Raw genomic sequence first — 6,405 nt, 5'->3', positions numbered from 1 at the left:
CAACTTCTTCTTTTCTCTGTGTGCCTGTACGTGTGTATGTGCATGTATATGTGTGGGCATATGGACATATATGTGCTCCATATGGACATATATGTGCTCACTCATATGGAGCCAGAGGTTAATGCTGAGATGGAAGATCTGAACTTGGAATTTACTGGTAGCTAGATTAGTGTCCTGCAAGCCCCAGATACCCTCCTGTGTCTGCCAGTCTAGTGCATTACACAGCCACACCTCACAACCAGGTTTTACTTGGATGCTGGGGATGTGAACTCAGGGCCTCATGATTGTACAGTAAGCAGCTTATTGACTGAGTCACCTCTCCAGTTACAACTTCTTTCTTTTTCTTTTTTTCTTTTCCTTTCTTTCTTTCTTTCTTTTTTTTTTTTTTTTTTTTTTTTTGAGACAGGGTTTCTCTGTGTAGCCCTGGCTGTCCTGGAACTCACTTTGTAGAGCTGGGATTAAAGGCATATGCCACCACGCCCAGCAACTTCTTTCGTTTTTTATAGTTGTTCCTCTGCTGACGGACAACAGATTTTTTTTCTGTAACTTAGTCATTATGAACAGTGATGTATACATCCCAGTATGGGAATGCCTCTGGGGTGTGCCAACCTCAAGTCCTTTTGGTTAACACCCAGGAGTGATATAGCTGGATCACATAGTAGGGGTTAGCATTCTGTCTAAACTCCACCCCACAGTTGCTTGGCAACAGCCAAGTATGCTCCACCTCTCATTTACCTGGCAACAACCAAGTAGGCCTGGCCCATTATAAAAAGGGCTGCTTGGCCCCTCCTCACTCTCTTGTTCTCTTGCTCTCTTAGGCTCTTCCCTTCTTGCTCCCCACCCCCTTGCCCTTCCCCATCCCTTCCCCATTCCCTTCCCCCTCTCTCCAAGTGGTCATGGCCAGCCTCTACTTCTCTAATCTCTCCCTTTCTCTCCCTCTCTCTGCCTCTACTACTCTCTTAACTCTCCTCCCCCATGCCCTGAATAAACTCTATTCTATACTATACTGTCATGTGGCTGGTCCCTCAGGGCAAAGGGGTGGCTTGGCATGGGCCGGCTGAGACATCCCCTTCCTCTATACTCAAGACCCCTGTAGAACATATCTCCTATCTCTTTTATCTTTTTATAAACACATCAGTAGGTCTAGCTTTAGTTTGTTGAGGACACTCTATACTGACTTCTATGGTGGCTGGACTGATTTGCATGTGCACCAACAGTGTATAAAGGCTCCTTATTACCCACATTCTTACACTGGTATATACTTACATTGTTACATGCTTATGTTGTTTTTTTTTTGCTGTCATTCTGTCTGGGGTGAGATGGAATCTCAACGTAGTGTTTATTTGCTTTTCTCTGGTGACTACAGGCATTGGATAGTCCTGTGTGTGTGTTCTACCACAGTTTGAAGGGATATGGTCTCTCATGGTGGGCAAGGCAGCAGGAGTTTGCTTGCATTTGGGTGAAGGATAGAGCAGATAGAGGCCAGGGAATACTTCTTCCAGCCTAAAGGTTCCTACAACCTTCTAAAACAACACCATCTAGGGGACCAAAAGTTCTAACCTTTGGGCCTGTGGGGGACATTTCACATCCTAACCATAACAGCAGTCCAGGAGGGGATCTCAGTGCGGTGCCCACCAAGCAGGGAAGAAAGCTCTATCCACAGAGGGGTCCTAAGTCAGTGGGAGAGAGCAGAGCGTCCTTCACATCACGAAGCACGCTGATGAGCAGAGTCCTGTCCCTGACACGTGCTTTCGAGGGAATGGCATGGCTTTCCCTATTGTGCAGCCACGTATGTTCTCCTCTTGTGGTTCTGATAGACTGCAGAGTCATAGGAACAAATGTGAAGTCAAAGAGAACAACACTAAGGAGACTATCTTCATCCATTTGGGCTACCGGCGTGGAAACACCACAGGCTATGTGTTGTAGTAATGGCTGCCACACATTCTCCACTGCTCTGGAAGCTGAGAGTCCTAGATGGAGGTGCCAGCAGGTTTAGGGTCTAGGAAAGCTTCCTGTTTCATAGCACCATGCCACAGCATCCTTGGGGCTGGAAAGGGTGAGAGGAATCTCTGTTTAAAAATGCATGTGTTGGGCTCCCAATGGAGGAGCTAGAGAAAGTAACCAAGGAGCTAAAGGGATCTGCAACCCTATAGGTGGAACAACATTATGAACTAACCAGTACCCCGGAGCTCTTGACTCTAGCTGCATATATATCAAAAGATGGCCTAGTCGGCCATCACTGGAAAGAGAGGCCCATTGGACTTGCAAACTTTATATGCCCCAGTACAGGGGAACACCAGGGCCAAAAAGGGGGAGTGGGTGGGCAGGGAAGTGGGGGTGGGTGGGTATGGGGGACTTTTGGTATAGCATTGGAAATGTAAATGAGCTAAATACCTAATAAAAAATGGAAAAAAATGCATGTGTTGCCAGTCATGGTTGTGTAAACCTTTAAACTCAGCACTCAGGAGGCAGAGGCAGGTGGATCTCTGTGAGATTGAGGCTAGCCTGGTCTACAAAGTGAGTCCAGGACAGTCAGGCCTATGCTACACAAAAAAAAGGCCTGTCTCAAAAAACAAAAAACAAAAAGCAGAACAGAACAAAACAAAACAAAAGTGTGTGTGTGTGTGTGTGTGTGTGTGTAGTCCTGTTCTTGTTGACCCTTGCTTTTGAATGAATAAATTCCAGAGGTTCCACCTAGCACGATTGCATTATGTCCCTCAGGCACACAGGTGCAGCCCAAGCAAGTGACAAAATGTATATGTTGTGCTAAATTAAAGAGAAATGAAATGTGCCAGGGAGGCCAGTGAGTGGCTGAAGTTGGACCCTTCATTTAGTGTGCACTCCGTAAATGCCCAGACCAGACTGCTTATTGTGCTAACCGTACTGTGCCCTCGCCTCTCCTTCTTCAGGGTCTGGCTTACATTTCTACCATGTCAACCTTTTCTCACAGCGCCGAGAAGGCTCTTTCTCTTTCGGGTCTCCATCTTGTCACAGGTCCTATCTTTTCAAAGCACCTAGAGTCTTCTCTCCCATGGACAATGAGTATCTTGTCTTCCGTGTCTCCCTAGTGGTCCAGGCCAGTACCAAGGACTGAGAGGCTGCTGCACGCACCTGCTCGGGAAGGGAAGACTAGTCAAGGATGAGTTTGCAAGCAAAGTATCTGCTCGCTCATCCAAAATATGGATAATAATACTCCCCATCTCCTAGTGCCTCTTGGGCATGAAATACTTGCACAAAGGCCTTTGTGATCCCGGAGTAAACAGAGACAAAGCTATCATTATAGAACCGAGCCAAGCACACTTCATCTTTGAATCACACAGTCAGAGTCGGCGTCATGTTTCCTTCCCAACCTCTCCAGTTCTTAGTCTTAGCGACTTTTGAAAGGCATTTCTATATTTTTGTGTTTACTCACTGTGGTGTCAAATTTATATTTTTGTGTTGAATTTCAGTGAGAATTCCATGCATTGTCCTCGGAGAGCTGGCTTTTGTGCACAGCCAGTCTTGTCAACTGTGTCTGGCAGGCTTCACAATGCCGCAATACTGAGAACATAGAAGGTCGATGGACCAGTGCTCAGTACTGGGTAAGATCACACACCTCCAGGTCAGGACTGCAGGTCTGCGATTCAATTTGTGAATGGGCAATTTTCTCTACTCTCCAGCAATAACAGCCCTTAGTGCTCTGAGAGCTGATCTTGCGCACGTGGGACTGCTGTCGTAAGGTCCTGTTGAGCATCTTTCTTTGTCTTATTGTTTCGTTCTCTGGAGCGCTGCGAGCACTGTGCCTTATTCTGAAGTGCCTGTGAGGACCATAATTAAATAAGGTCACAGGAGAGGCTAGATACTGGAGGAAGACAACAATCAGGGGGCTGGCATGAATGGGGCTCAGGGAGAGATACACTGGGTCTGAGTCCCAGGTCCACAGATAGTCGGGGCTTCTTTGCCCACATTAATTACACTTTTCTCAACTGAAGGAGAGATGATTCTTGCCAGCTCACATGGCTGTAATGAGAACTAAAGTAAATAATGAATTTAATACTGTACCTAGCGTTTAATAAATGCCTGCTAAAGGTTACCTCGAGTTATTAATGTAACTATGGAGGATGCCATAGCCTTCAGCTCCTAGGCATTACATCACCAGCCAGCGATGCCTTCAGAAATGCTGGTGATTTTTGCATCACCAGCCATATAGGGCGCAGCCCTCAACTAACAGAAAATGGTCAATGTTATTGGATGCCTTTTTTGTTTGCTTTTGGTTTTGTTTCCTTTTTTGGAGACAGGTTTACTCTGGCTATCCTGGAATTTCCTGTGTAGACCAGGCTGACCTCGAACTCAAAGAAATACATCTGCCTCTGCCTCCTCAGGGCTGGGGTCAAAGGTGATATGCCACCACACCTAACAGGGGTGCCATTTTTTAGTGGGACTGTGAAAGTGTGTGACTTCTACCTTGGGCGTCTTCAGTCTTGGATTGTCAGCCAGGTAGAGCCATTTCCACTTATAAGGTCTGTCTGTGGGAATGACGTGGATGTACCCTTCATTCCTTTCTAGTGTTGCTGTAGTCAGACTGCCTTTAACTCAGGCCAAGGGGAACCAGGTGAAGCGCGCCTGGATTCCTGCCAACTGAAACTGAACCAAGAGGTGTTTGCTGTTGGGACAGGGAGGAGGCTAAGTCGGCAGGGCAGTCAACAGCGGCTCTGCTCTGGCCCTTTTGCTGGAGCTCTCTGGAGCTCATTGTGACCAGACTGGCCAGTGCTGTGGGTTAAAGTTAGGAAAAGGGGAGGGAGAGAGGGAGGGAGAAGGAGAGAGAGGCAGGCATCCCACATTCTGAAGGAGCTTGAGGACAATAGCCATTGCTGCTGTGATCCACGCAACCTCCCAGACAACCTTCTTCCGGAACTCACGCTCTGCGCGCAACTCTCTCCCATGTTCTCTGACGGGTTCTAGGTCCCCCTTTTAGAGAACCTTACCTGTGCACCCCACAGCTCTTCTGTGGCAGGCTGTGCATCCTTTCTTCATGCTTCTGCTAACTCACCTGTGAAGCATGGCTGGTGTGTGATTCCCTCAACAAGTTGTGAGCTTATTCAACAGCCACTGTCTCCTACAGCCTGAGCCCCTTATGTCAACTCACAGTTGACCAACGGGTGTTGTGCGCATGTCATTTCAGCGAAGGGCCCATAGGAGCTCTCAGTTGGCAGTGCTTCCTGAGTCCACACTCTTAAGAAGAGCAAATATGCTTTGCTTTGTTCTCTGAAGTGACTGGGGGGGGGGGGGAGGTGGAGGGGGGCGTTCGTGTCTACACTATAAATAGATCTGAAAGGAAGAGAAAGAACTGCTCATTTACCCGCTGGGAAACAGGCAGGCAGGATGTTTGTAGAAATCTGCCTACAGTGTGGGGATAGGAAGTGTCTCACAGTCAATACAACTGTGGGTGCAGAGACCCTGCAAACACAGGGCCTCTTTAACCTGGGAAAGAAGGGGGAGTCGCAGTCACTCACTCTCTCTCCTTTTCCAGTGAGTCTGGAGAGCTCCGTCATAGAGTTTGAAAATTTAAGGAATGACTATGGCAAGCAACTCCAGGTTAGTCTTATCCTAGACATATTGGAGGCGAGCTTCAGGACAAATCACATCGATGTGACGACTGCCACATTTTCATGTCTCTAAAACCCTCCAAGTGAGCCCTAATGCAAACTCAGTTCTGGGCTCCATATTTGGTCCTCAGCTTACCACAGAAGGGAGCATTTTATATGGGACTGGGGACACGTGTCAACTGGTAAAATGCTTGCCAGGCAAGCATGTGGGCCTGTGTTCAGATTCTCAGAGCCCACATAAAAGGCTAAGCTAGGCAATGTGAACACGTGACCCCAACGATGGGAAGGTGGGGGTAGGAGGATGTGAGGGACCCTCTATAGTCTAACTGATAAACTAACACCATAGTGGCACCCCCCCCCCCCCGTTCAAATGTGATGATGATGAAGAAGATGATGATAACAAAATGCTAAAGGCACTTGGATAAAGGTCACTGAAATGCTTAGCTATAGCAGAATTAGTAGGGTGTCTTAGTCCCAGTGTCCCCACCATCAAACTGAAGTCCTGTTTCTAAGACAGGAAAGTGAAGCTGGGTGTTAAGCTCTATGATGAAAATGGATTGGAAATTTGGTAAATGTCTGTGTGATTTCTATGACAAATAAGATCAAATTATGGATTTTTTTAAAAAATGGATTTAAACAATAGATACGCTTTAAAATGTCAACTTTTGATTTCAAGAATGGTAGTGTACTGTGATTTCTAGGAACGATGTTGAGGTGGGGGGAGGAAGGCACCAGAGGAATGGGCGCTGCGTCCACCTCCCCGTGTTACATTTAGTAAACCCTTACAGCTTTTTTTGGATCGGTGAGCGTGAGATCCTTA

At 47.1% G+C, this 6,405-nt stretch overlaps 1 long non-coding RNA gene across 1 annotated transcript; it reads right to left on the bottom strand.

Annotated features, from left to right (window-relative positions):
• Positions 1 to 1,324: 1,324 nt before the first annotated feature.
• Positions 1,325 to 5,145, bottom strand: Gm31463. The gene is made up of 4 exons (XR_378696.1): positions 4,965 to 5,145; positions 3,413 to 3,797; positions 2,922 to 3,111; positions 1,325 to 2,047 (listed from the first exon to the last, which is right to left on the bottom strand). It is a non-coding gene; the product is annotated as a predicted gene, 31463 (long non-coding RNA).
• Positions 5,146 to 6,405: the final 1,260 nt, after the last annotated feature.

Source organism: Mus musculus, chromosome 8, assembly GCF_000001635.26.
Source record: "Mus musculus strain C57BL/6J chromosome 8, GRCm38.p6 C57BL/6J".
NCBI lineage: Eukaryota > Metazoa > Chordata > Mammalia > Rodentia > Muridae > Mus > Mus musculus.
This window is presented reverse-complemented; position numbering and strand designations above follow the sequence as displayed.